The sequence below is a fragment of the Melanaphis sacchari genome, unplaced genomic scaffold (assembly GCF_002803265.2).
Source record: "Melanaphis sacchari strain LSU unplaced genomic scaffold, SCAv2.0 Contig64_pilon_pilon, whole genome shotgun sequence".
Lineage (NCBI taxonomy): Eukaryota > Metazoa > Arthropoda > Insecta > Hemiptera > Aphididae > Melanaphis > Melanaphis sacchari.
In genome coordinates this window covers 797,416-811,764 of record NW_020271462.1, presented here as the reverse complement: position 1 = coordinate 811,764, position 14,349 = coordinate 797,416, and positions in this window count along the sequence as shown.

Below are 14,349 nucleotides of genomic sequence, written 5' to 3'. Positions count from 1 at the left end.
TGTGTGTGTGTGTGTGTGTGTGTGTGTGTGTGTGTGTGTGTGTGTGTTGTGTGTGTGCGTGTGTGTGTGCGTGTGTGTGTGTGTGTTGTGTGTAAATATAGTTTATTAAACTGTAGTAACTTTGAGCTAAAAATATTAATTCAAAAATTATAGCAAAGTCGATTACAAATACACTACTAGTATAATAATATAAAAGTATACAATTTGAATTCTAGCAGGTAGTTCAATAATATTATTAACTAATGATTAACGAATAATTATGACAATATTGATACATTCAAACTCGTGTATAAACGGCTTGCGGTGACATTAAAAATAATCAATAAAATAAATGCAAACTTTAGGTAGGTATATACATGCAACGCACACAAATACTTCATACATATATATTATATACAACATGTAAGTTATAAGTTGCGCCCGGATTAATATGCATTTGCATATATTTTTCTGAATAGTCCAAAAAATAGCTAGGTTAGCTACAAGTTTGATTTGTAGTCAATAGATCCTAAATATAAAGTTCTATTTTGCATATTTTTGCATATTTTGTCATTTTTTAACTTGTATAGTGTATTTCTGCCTTTAATAATTTTTTTATTGCATATATATTATAGTTTCTAAATGCATGATATGAAATATTTTGCTTATTTTAATTTAAATAACGTATTTATAATAATATTTATAGTCCATGTAATTTGACTAAGTTGTATTCTTATCTTATCTGGGACCTATCGGGATAAGTAATAATCTGTTATTGAGTAGATTTTAGTGAACCATATATTCATCGTGTTTGTCGTGATCCGTGTGTGCATAACTTTTATTCGATTTTAATCGATTTTTTTTACATATTTTCGTATATTTTTGGATATTTTAAGTGCATGTTTGAATGATAATCGGTGCATAAATGCATGCATATTTAGTACGTTTTTAGTGCATATAATTCCGGGCCCTAATTAATAATTATAAGTCAGCAGGTATAAAATATATTAAATGCAGGATACGGTAACGCATTATTAGCAAATATGTAAATTAACCGATATTACTTACGAGACGGCAAACACTTACGCAGTTATAAGTGTAAAATACATGTGGCATACAATTTTACAATTTATTTAATTTTTACGTATTTAATAATAATTCAAAAATTCAGAAGTTACGCAAAAAAAAAATCGATAGCAAAAATGCATACTACATAATTAACACAGTTACACGCCATATACTATACCTATATACAGCTGTATACAGTACACACATACATATACATTCATTTACAATTTACATATTATATGTATGAAGTGTATAATAAGTAATAACATACACATCGTCATGTTTTACATAGGTACCTAATATGAAATATAGTTCAAAGTTTAATAAATAACTTGCAAAAATTACAAACGTTTTAGCGTAATAATCGTAAATCTAAGATCACAAGTTATTTTGAGAAGTGTTTAAGTAATCAGGTGTATATTTATTTAAAAGCATTTCACACTTACTTAATATGATTGCATTCAGCATTGATTAAGTTGTAATAAATTCAGGAATACTTGTATTTTTATTGTTAAATAAAATAACTCGAATAACTATCGGCATTGAACAATGCTACCATTGCTACCTATCTGTACGAAAACGTGTGACCGTGGATTTCAAACTGTTTTAACACAATCACATATTCCTAATCATAGAATAATATGATGAAAGTAGCTTTTCATATTTTAATTTGTAACAGATTAGTAACTTCAGTCTAAAATTGTTGTCGGTGTAATATAAATAAAAATAAATAAGTTTATCAATTTTATAATTCAATATAAGAAAGTAATTATTCCTGTAAACCTATATAGTATACATACTCGTGTATAATAAATTATTAACATTTTTTACGAATAAAGTACATATTTAAAATAATTAATTGATAAAAATGAGCATTCTTAGTATTCTTACTAAATAACAATAAACATTTTTTTTAATTTTTACAAGAATAATTTAAAAAAATTATAATTAAAATAATTAGTTTATATTGGAAATTTTTATTATTATTATTATTATTATTATAAAAATAATATAGATGGTATAAATTGAATACAAAATGTATCTTTTGTTAAATAAATATCTATCTTCTGTAAGCATGCTTGTGGTGGAGGTAGAGAGTAATAAGTGTGAACAATATTAAAAACTTATAAATAACATTAGAAAATTAATTAACTATTAAATTGTAAGGTATTAGTATAACATAAATTTAATTATTGGCATAGTAGAAAAAAAAAGAAAAAAATAATCACAATAAAATTAGTATAATTCATTACAAGTAATTGAACTTCATCATATTATGATGTAGATAACCAATGAACAATTGTATTTTTTAAGTTTGCTATTTCTAGATTTTCGGGTAGAAAATGTTTTCCTTTTTATATCAGTATGCCTTTTTAGGCATTAAATTGATAGACTTGGAATCTAAATAGTCTATGAATTTTTGACTAAATGCTTTTTTACAATATTTAATTTTTATATCATTTATAATATAGCAATAAAATAAGTTATGTAGTTTATAATAAGTTATATATATATACGTATATATATATTTTTTTTTTAATTCATCCAAAATTTATAATATTTTATAATAAACATAATTATCATTTTTTGAATAAAATTTTAATTGATAGAAAATTTCATATTTTAAAATTGTATTTAATTGATCCTATTAGGTTTCGTTTACCCTGTAAGTATATCCTAACAAATCGTTTTTGTTGTATTACCTACTAAAGCAGTGATTCTTAACGGGGGCGGTACCGCCTCCTTGGGGGCATTTCGGTCTTACCGGGGGGCGATAATTTTGAAGGGGGCCTTGAGCTTTTCCAAACTTGGAGATGAAAAATAATACAATTTATTATTATTATATAACAACATTACAAATAATTGAACGTGAAATCAGAATAGTTGTAATTGCGACAATTGCGTATGCTATGCAACGGCATACGGCATGTTATCTAATCGCATTTTACGTTTAATAATTAAACTTTGATTAATAATGTTATAATATACTGATGAATAAATAAATATAAATATATATATTTATAAGAAGAAAATTTGATTTTGCACGAGGGGGGGGGGCGTTAACAATTAGATATTACGATAAAGGGGGCGCTGAATTAAAAAAGGTTAAGAACTACTGTACTAAAGGATTTAACACATCCTTATCCAGACCCCCTCATACCAATATACCATATTATAATATCGTTTGATATAAAGCAAAACAAGTTATCCGCAAGATCGGTAAAAATAAATATGTAATAGTTTTAATTATTTAACAAAAACTGTACAAACTCATTATCATTAAGCAGTGGACAAAGTATATTGATTTAAGTGATGAATAGGTATATATAATCACAATAAGGTGAAAATGTATTACATATTAAATTAACTATCTAATTATGTATATTTAATAGATTAGGTACTAAACTTAACAAAAAATCTGTCAATTCTATAGGTATATAAAATGGGTTTGGGCTGTTTATTGTTGTAGAATACTAAACCATACATCTTAAAATCCACTCCTGATTATATCAATATCATTTTATTGTCCTTGGTGATTTACTGTAGGACTTAGCTAAAATAATATTTTAAAATCATAGTCTATATTTAAAGTATGATATATAAGTGTATAGTAGAGGTATTATTTGGAGAAGGGAGTATTGGAGTATGCATTTTATCAACCTTAAATTTTTAAGTAGCTTTGGGACGGCTGTCGGGTTTATGTTACGGACTTTGATCAATGGATCATTAAGAGGAGATGAGAAGGTGGCAAGACGGTCTAATTAAGCAGCCCGATGAACCGGTGCTGGGTTATTGCCGTTTTATCATTATTGATGAAAAAAACAAGCCTATTTTTATAATGTTTCTTCAAAATATTATGTACTGAAAATGAAAAATTATTGTCACAATGATTAGTTTTTTATTATTAATAATAATTAATAGTTGGAATGTATTTATTTATATACCTGGTCCAGAGAAAAAATTCGCCGCGGTCCAACGAAAATCGGTACTTCTGCTTTTTCTTACGCGATATCTTGCTCCAAGATCGATTTCATTATAGTTGGATTCCCGGAATTGTCGTGGCCCATTTTCTGTCACCGAAGCACAGAAAAAATACTCACGCGCAACGAAATATCAATCAAATGGAAGCGAATGTTTTTATTTGGATTTAGCGCCGAATTAAGAGGTCGCTGCACCCGCATGTGTTATCTCCGTCTTACATACATACACATGGGCGCCCATAGGTAATATTTTAGGGGGGGTCAAAATAAAAAAATTTTCGAAAGTAAGATAGTAAAGATTTAATGTTATTTTTCACATATAAATGTATACACTATACATGCATGTTATATTTTTATTTGTATATATATATATAGTGTATTAATATAATAATTGCCATACGAATAAATAAATAAATATATAATAATTGTCATATGAATAAATAAATAAATAAATAATAATTTTAATAAGTATATAAAAAAATAGAAATTAAATATTATAATTAAGTATATTATTCGGTATCAGTAAATAAGAACTGTAAATTTCTTCGTTTTATTCCAAACATATTAATGACATCCTGAATGAAAGTATCCTTGTTTGCGTTAGGTTAAAATATTTGTAGTACCTATATTGTGATCTTTATAGATTTACCACAAATTATCTGCGATAAATTACTTTACGTATAGGTTATACAGACTACAGAATACGACCTATCTATGATGTTAATATACGATAACAATGAGTATATTTTTATATTTATTTCATATCTTAAAAGTTGATTTCAACAAATAATTTGCCTCGGTAATAAGGTAATATTGTGGTAATATTTTTTCCAGGGGGGGGGCAAGTGCCCTGTCTTGCCCCCCCCAATGGGCGCCCATGTACATACAACTAACAAATTCTCGTTCAGCAGAATCCATTTTATGTTATTAGCTTTAACATTAGAGTAAATTTACCTATTATCAAACTTAAAGGTAACAATTTTATCTAGGCCATCACACAGGCTTTTATTGATACTTTAATTTTAAACTGAGTTATAACTATATAAAATATTAAAACTTTAAAATATTCATAACTTACTTTAAAATTATAATATTAATAAAAGCCTATGCGACGGTCTAGATAAAATTGTCGCCTTTAAGTTTGATAATAGGTAAATTTACTCTAATATTAAAGCTAACAACATAAAACGGATTTGTATGAACGAAAATTTGCCGTGTCGTACGTGTTTAAGACAGAGACAACGCGCGTGGGCGCGACTCGCAAGGAATCGTGACGTTTGCTCATGGGACCCTAGTAGCTCCGGGGTTGAGATAGTCACTGATGTGGCACTGATATTGTTCAGCAAAATACGTGTCCTCTTCCGTCTTGTTTGCCCGGCTATGAAACATCCACTATTTCACACGATCATATGGCTCGGCTAATATCAACGATTTAAATAAATATTAAAGTGAAAACCACTGTTCGCCGACTAATACTGACAACACTTATTTTCAACGATTATTTACCAACGTATTATTATAAAATATAAACATAGATAAATAATTATAAAATATAAATATAATAATATAAAGATAATTTATCATTTGCGTAACACGGACATTTTTAATTATATATTTTGGCATTTTTTTTCCACATGTATATTTGGCTGGGAGTCATTCTGATAATTTGTGCGACACCGAAAATGTTACTATGAAGTCGTGGGAGTTTTATGCAATGTGTGTGCGTGTGTGAAGTGACCAGTTATCGGAAATTAGCGAGCGATTATATTATTATGAACGTTTTCGGAATCGCGGTGGCGTGTGATCTAGTAGAAACATTAACCGTTGTATATTAATTATTGTATTGACAATAAAAATGATTTTTTTGATTCTTATGTCAACTGTATTCAGTAGAAACAAGACATACGCGTGTACCGATGTATCTGCGTGTAGTGTAGATACTCTTTGTTTTGTTTTTTTTTTTCATATATTGCCTTAAAACACGTCGCTTTTCTCGCGGAAACGCACAAACTATAGTTTCAAACGAGGAAAATTTTCACACGTTAAAAATAACAAAAAGACAATATTATATTTTACTTTACACAGTGCCTACGCGCAAAAACTAAAACGTCCGAGTAACAGTAATCTTCAACGTTGAACGTTCTCGTATCCACACTTTTTTGGTTGTTATTTAAAGCTTGTATACAGTTATCCGTATTTCTAGGGCTCCCGCCTAAGTTGTGAAAATTATGTTTATTTTTTCAAGTCAGGTTTTCAATAAACCTATCCCGGAAAACTACTCGATGCCTAAGTGGCTTACGTATGTAACAGGAGTTTATGCTGTGATCGTGATGCCCGACGAACGGTATCAGAACTACCTCCAACGATGACGACGACGACGGCACAGAAATTGACAAACGAGCATGAACCCCTGGTACTCCGAAGTCGCCTGGATGGGTCTGTTTTACTGGGTCAGCGTGTCCGGACGTTTTTTCATGGCAAGCAAAACTTCCCAAGCAAACACCACAGTAAATATTATACACATCGTGTTACAATTTTCGCATCTTGACTTGAAATATACTTACCAGTATTTAGTGCTTGTATCGGCACGTCATCAGTATGTTCGTGTAAACGTCGTGGCAGGCCAATAAAACAGGAATGTCCACGATACGCCCTGTCACCTCCTCAAATGGTCCTTTTGCGTTATTTTTGTGTTCAGCGGTACAACTATGCCTCCCCAGTCCCCACCGTTGGTTACGTCCTCATCCTGTGTTCTCGAATAGCGTTTGAGCGTTGTAAAATATGACCCGAACGACTGGAACATACGAGAGACATTAAAAATGTAATTGATAAAATATCTATTCATTCTATTTTAGTGTCTGCATATTAGTTTTGACGGATTTTTAAAATATTTTGTACGTCATTCAATCGATTATCGTGGTGAATTATTATTAACGATCATAATTATTTAGCATAGTAAAGCTAAAACTTTAGTTGGTAATGATATTGATTAATGATTATACTGATTAGTAAGATTAGTTGTTACTGTTTGTTTGTTGTCGTTCTTTATTTCTCTATTATTTTTTGATTACCTATAAATTATTTTCGCGTTAACGGAATGTTTTTTTTTTTTATTTATTTACTATGGAAATGAAAAAAAAAAATACAAATCCAAACGCTACGGAGAAACGAAAAACTTTACCGATAGACTCCATTGCATCCTGAATTAGTGTTAGGAAAAATACTTCAAAGTCTTCAGTAAAGTACAGACAAAAATCATTGAAAAATGATTTAGAAGTTAGTCAGAATAAATCTTTAATTGAGTGAAAAAAAGGTGTACCTATTATACGCTATAATACTACATAGATTAATGTAATACCTATGCCTCAAAAGAAGAAAAAGTAGTTTCTTAGTTCCCAGCTTAAACAGTTTAAATTTTATCGTATTAGACGCCATGAACCAATAAAACAGTTTTTTTTTCACTGGTTATATTATGTTCTAGTTATAACAACATCGGACATATTATCGACAATATTGGCTAATCCGACATGAAGAATAGATACATGTTACATTCTATTATTTGAACCGTATAATTGTTATCGTATGTATAATATTATCAGTGCAATTACCTATTTACCGGCGACTAATAATACCTATTTGTCATCTACATCAGGTGTAGGCATCTGGTGGCCAGAGAGCCTTTTTTATCTATTAAAATGCATATTTTAAATGATCTTTTTTTTACCTTCTATGTTCTGGCCCGAGAGATTTTAATTTTCTAAAAATTGGCCCTCTTGTAATTTTGAGTTGCCTATTCTTGATCTACATTATGAAAATGTCACAGAATTTTTAAAAACACCCATATTAATTATAAATATGTAATTTATTGTAAGCATACAAAGTATTTAAAATAATATATACTAATAATAAGCATTTTAAAATATTTTTTGTTATTAGTAGTCATAATTAAGTACATTTAAATTTTAAATTAATTAGTCAAAAAAATTAATTTTATATTTAACATTAACAACTATTCTGGTTAAAACGATGAATTTTTAACGGTGCCTTGGCCGTTCTTTTAGATTAGAGATGACAAACATTGGTCAGCTGATTATTTCATTTTATTGAAATTATATTGTAGGATTTATTTTTTCGAATTATTTTAAAGTCTCTTATTATACTTGAGCACTAACTATTTCTATGCGCTCTAATGTTTTATGGTTTATTATTGTTAAATATTTGTAATATTACATTGTATATTATTGATTATACTGATTATAGAATAGATTATAATCATAATCTATTCCTTAGACAATTACTAATTAGGTACAAAAAAAAAAATTTTTTTTTGTATAAACTACTTCTTTTTCGTTAGTTCAATTTCGAATATCGTGACCACTTATATAAGTGTTTGATTGCTTATAAATACTTATATTTTACGGAATTTCCATTTAGGACACAACACATTTTTGGTGCAAAACAAAATTTTTGTTTGTTTTAAGAGGCTATTTACGATATTTAAAACGTTTATGTATAGTATTATTAAATATATAACGACATGATCACAACAAAGATCTACATGTTGTTTTGTGTACAATAAATGCTGATTGAAAACAAACTTTTAGCACTATAAAGTTATGATATTCATATAGTATCATGTTAAATAAAATAACTTAGATAAAAATTTTATAGTTGTAAATAGGTAATAAAAACCTAAAACCTCAAAATATTTAAATATGAATTAACTTCTATAAACACATACTAAAAAGTTAATTAATTGATATAAATGATATAATATTTTTTTTTTTTTTTTTCCCGGGCTTTTACAGGCCCTTAAGGCCCATCGCCGCAACAACATATTGTTTCCATTCTTCTCTATCATTTGCACATTCTTCTGCGTTTCTTACGTTCAGGAGTTTCAGGTCTTCCTTTACTCTATCCACCCATCTTTGTCTGGGGCGTCCTCGAGGCCTCTTAGTGTCGGGTTTCCAATTAGTTATTGATCCAATCATTCCCTCTGACCTCCATACATGTCCTGCCCAACTTATCCTTGTACTCTTCAGGGACCCAACAATTGTAGGTTCCTTGTATAAATCATACAATTCCCTGTTGCCTCTCACCTCATATTCTCCATCGTTATTTCTCTTTGGACCGAAGATTTTCCTTAATATCTTTCTCTCGAAAACTCCTAACTTTCCTTCGTCCGATTTTGTCGTGGCCCATGTACTACATGCATACAGGGCAACCGGTTTGACTATGACTTTGTATAACGTTATTTTAGAATTTATTGATAGTAATCTTGATTTGAAAAGTGGCATTAGGCTATAGTAGCATATATTTGCTGCTGTAATTCGTTTTTTAACTTCTTCGTGGCTATTAGCACTTTCATTGATCTCTGTGCCCAGATATTTGAAGCTCTGTACCCTTTCAAATTTGTAATCATCAACTTTTAAATAGCTAATATTGTGATTTCTTCTCGATAGTATCATATACTTTGTTTTTGACTCATTTATCTTTAAACCAATCTCTTTACCTTCATTTAGTAGGATGCTAGTTGTATTTCTCAGATCGTCCTCTGATTCGGCAATGAGGACTATGTCGTCAGCGTAAGCCACTACGGTTAGTTCGTTATTGTTGTTCATTTTTATTCCTTTGGCTTGGATTAGTACCTTTCGTATAACTGATTCTAAGGCGATATTAAATAAAGCTGGCGATAGGGCGTCTCCCTGTCTGAGTCCGGTTGTCACTGGGAACTCATCTGATACCTCTCCTCCAAAACTTACTTTACTCTTGGACTCATATGCACACGCTCTTATCATTCTGACTAGTTTTGCTGGTATTCCCATTTTGTTCATGACATTCCATAGTTTTTCCCTGTTAATCGAATCGTATGCTGCTTTGTAATCTATGAACATAAGGTGGATGTCTTTATTGAACTCGTGACTCTTCTCAGCTAATTGTTTGATTATGTGGATTTGATCAACTGTTGATCTCCCTATCATGAACCCAGCTTGATATTCTCCTATTATTTCTTTAATATAAGGATTGATTCTGATCAGAAGAATGTTGGAGAGAATTTTATAAGTAGTGTTGAGTAAGGAGATCCCCCTGTAATTTTCGCACTCCATGATATCTCCTTTTTTAAAAACAGGACATAGGATGGATACTCTCCACGATTCTGGTATTTTCTCTTGTTCCCATATTATGTTTATTAATTTATGAAGTTGGTTTAGTAAGCATGGTCCACCCTTTTTTAAACATTCCGATACTATTTCATCTACGCCTGGTGCTTTACCATTCTTGAGCATATTTAATCCCATTTCTAATTCATTTTTAGACGGGGCTACGAGTAGCTGTTCTACTGTCATTAGCTCGTTTACAGTGATATTGATTATTGGCTGGTTCAAAAGGTTTGCAAACATATCTTTGAATTCGCATGCGATCTCTTTGAAAGATATAATATACGAATTTAAAATTATTAGTATAAGTATCTAATCTTTATGAATATTGATCAATGATCATCACTCATCAGTATTAATAATAGAGCTTGTGTTTTAATATTGACAACCAGTAGACCGCTAATAAAATAACAATATTTATATAGCTGACTGAAATACCTAGTACATATTCGACATGTATATCTTTGTTTTTTATTGGTCTGTAGACGTCAGATTTAGTACGTTTTTAGTACCTAGACTCTAGAGTTTAGACATATTTATTATTTATACTTTAAGTAATAGGAAATAACCGTTGTGTACAATGTTAGGATTTTTATTTTCAACGTTCAACAATACATAAACCTTTGTTGTAAAATATTTATTATGCAGGCAGGACAGACGAACGAAACTCTAACAACTGTGTGGAAACACTGTTGAGTGATCGGCCTTATAAATTTTGTAAGTTTAAAAACCTAATTAAAGTAAGTTAATTATTGCAATTATGTATATTAACACCTGTTATGCATAAAAATAAAAATGTATCTTAATTAAAAAGAAAATTTTAATACATCATATGAATTGATTTTTGATAATATAAATAAATAATACCTTTATGAATACAATCTAGAATCCTTAACTAATTTTTAAATTTTAAATTTTAAACTCTACATATAATATAAAATAGAGAGCTACATAACTATTAAAAGCAATTTAAAAAAAAATTATCATTATTTCTTTTAAGTTATTTAGGTTTTGGATTCTATAATTTGTGTATTATTGCATGTTTAATTTTTAAAACACTTGATATTAAATTATAAGGTATTATTGGAATTAATTACCTATACGTCTATACCGCTTATACATAAGTTATGATAATTAATAGTATCTAATGAGATTAGATTATATTTATTTATTTATAATTATAATTGTTTAATTGTCGGACATAAATAAAAAAATTGATCTTTTTTAGCCTATTAACGGAAGTGTGATTAAAAAATGGATTTATACCATAAAATTGTATTTGTTTTATTTCTCTTAATATTTATCCTAGATATGATATTTGATTATAAAAATCCAACTATAAGTTCTTATATAGGCTTTCTGACTATATGTATCTTTTTAAATTTAAAATATCACACAACTAAATTAATTTGAGTATTAGTTTTTTATAGTACTGTTTATTGTGATAATAATTTTCCACCAGTTCTACAAACAAATTACATCAATTGATACAGAAAACCAGCCTTTAAGTGCTTAAATCTTGCTATACCATCGATGAAAACATAACAATTTATTTAATTAATCATAAATATGAAGTACACTTGGATTCAAAACTGGATATAACCGATAAAGGTATAATTAAATTTTCGGCGACCTATTACAGAATGTCTGTCACTGTCTAGAGAGGTTCGGTAGTTTTGACGGCTCAATATTAAGTTGGTAGTGAATTTACATACAAACCGAGCATATACAACATTATACCCATAGATATATTGTTATTTTAAAAATTTTATTAGTTACCAAAATTCTATGTTTAATTTATTTACATTTTTACATCATCATAATAATTAATCTACATTGCTCATAATAACTACCAAAATCATTCACAATCAGATTTAATATAAAACCTTTAGACTTTCTTGTCTTTCATACGTTCCAGAAAACAAAAAAAATCTATTCCACAAAAAATGTCACTTAACGATTTGTCTAATTATAATGGCCAAGGATATTTCTTATCCTTTTGGCATTTATTTTAGATCGGTTTATAATTTATATAGTTTGTTCTAATTTTTCTCAATTATCTAGTACTTTTTTGGCATAGAATTCTGTTGATCTAATCGTAAATTATACACATTTTACGGTCGGTGTTCACAAGAGCCTAAAATATATATCTTTAACTCTGATGAGATACTACCCATTGTAAAACGAAAATATCGTTATTTGTTAACAAAATCTGTGTACATTATTTACGTTATCTTTAACTTTTAATACTTATGAAATCTTGCTATCTATCCAAACTGTTTTCAAGTCTGGTGATAAGTCCGATATTAGTTAGGTACAATAGGTCAATCTCAATTTTATCTGCTAAAAATAATAATATTGTCCAAATGTCTTTTAAATATTTTAAGAAGTGTACGTTATTTTTTAATAGCATTAAATTCGTGATAATTTCATATTTAACTATATTTTTCTTCAAAATCAAACACTAGTTTTCAATATTAACATAACTTTAAAAAAAGTAATATTTTCACAATATTTCTAATATTTTAATGCATAGATATTTGAAATAAATAATAAATAGATTCATTAAATCACAAAACTTAACCAACTTTATTATATCATAATCTGTTTAATCACGATTTACCTCGGCAATGAAAAGCTTGTCTATGTAATTATATGAGTTTAAATAGATTATTGATAAAGTACCAAATCTTTATTAACTTAGATCATTAATCATAGGTGGAACTAGAGTATGAGTCAACTGGGCCTTTGCACAGGAAAATCTCGATTCTCACTAATATTTACAATATACGTAATACATTAAAAGAACATAATATGTAATCTATAATATAAAAATGAATCGCAAAATGTGTTGGTAAGCGCATAACTCAACAACGCCTGACCAATTTTGGCTCAAATTTTTAAATGATAGAGAATGTCGGGGAGCGGGTTTATAGCATAAATTATAGACCTTACTCCTGTGAGTTAAAGATTAGAACAAAACTGAGTTACGCCGGTGGCGCCTCTAGCAGATAAAAATATAAATAATAACAAATATCATGGTTCGAACGACAAATTTTAATTTTGATATTGAAAGTAACGACGAGATGCGCAACGAAGCATTAGTTCTGATCGAAGACATGTGCGTGCTCAGTGCGGCAGTCTGTTGTCAACTTGGGAATGCCAGCGCCTAATCAGTTGAGGCACGCGCATTCAATCTTGAATTACAGCGGGAAAACGCGATCTAGATGAGCAGGCCGAAAGAGTCGAAAAATGCCGCTGTTGATGCCGAGCAGAAGAATGATACGAATCGTGATGAAGGTTTGATGATGGAACAGGAGGCATTACTTTCTCGATGCTCCTGGAGGGGCGAAAACGTTCGTAATTTCGTTGATTCTGGCAACAATTCGGTCAAGATCACAAATTGCACTGTCGCATCCTCTGGCATTGCTGCCACATTGTTGAAGGCTCGAACTGACATTCAGCTTAAGCTGCCAATGAATCTTCTCATGGTTGACAAGCCTACGTGCACAACGACCAACAGCGACAGCGAAATGATGCGAGAATGCAAATCATTATTTAGAATGCACGATGGCATGCAACCAGCTTTGGAGGCAGTTGACCGAACGATGAAAGATTTACGAGGTATCGAGACGATTTGGGGGCAATGATATTGCTCTCCGATGATTTTCGTCAAACACTTCGTCATTCCGAATTCTGTCCGTGATGAATTAATGCATGCCTGAAATGTCGTTTTTGTGGCGGCAAGTCAAAAGTTGAAATTGACCACGAACATAAGAGTGCGTTGCTAAACGACCATCATGGCTGCTGAATTTTCAGAACACTTGGCGCTTGGTAATGGACATTCCGATTGATGTATTGACGGATTAATATCGTTTCCGGCAAATTTTGTGAGTTCAAATCGTCGAAGGAAGAACTCATTACAAAAGTGTTCACAGCACGACCAACGAAAACGGTCAACTATCAGAATTTTTGAACTCGCTTGATGGGAACCCACCGCATACTTACAGGTAAAATGAGATCGATCATAATTAGGAATCTAAATCTCCCAATTGTGTAATGGTACGATTGTCCACAGAAACTGATGGTCACGTAAGACAACAACGATCATCAAGGGCAATTTCAAAGGAGGAGCAATACGTAACCGAACGAAGTACATCAGC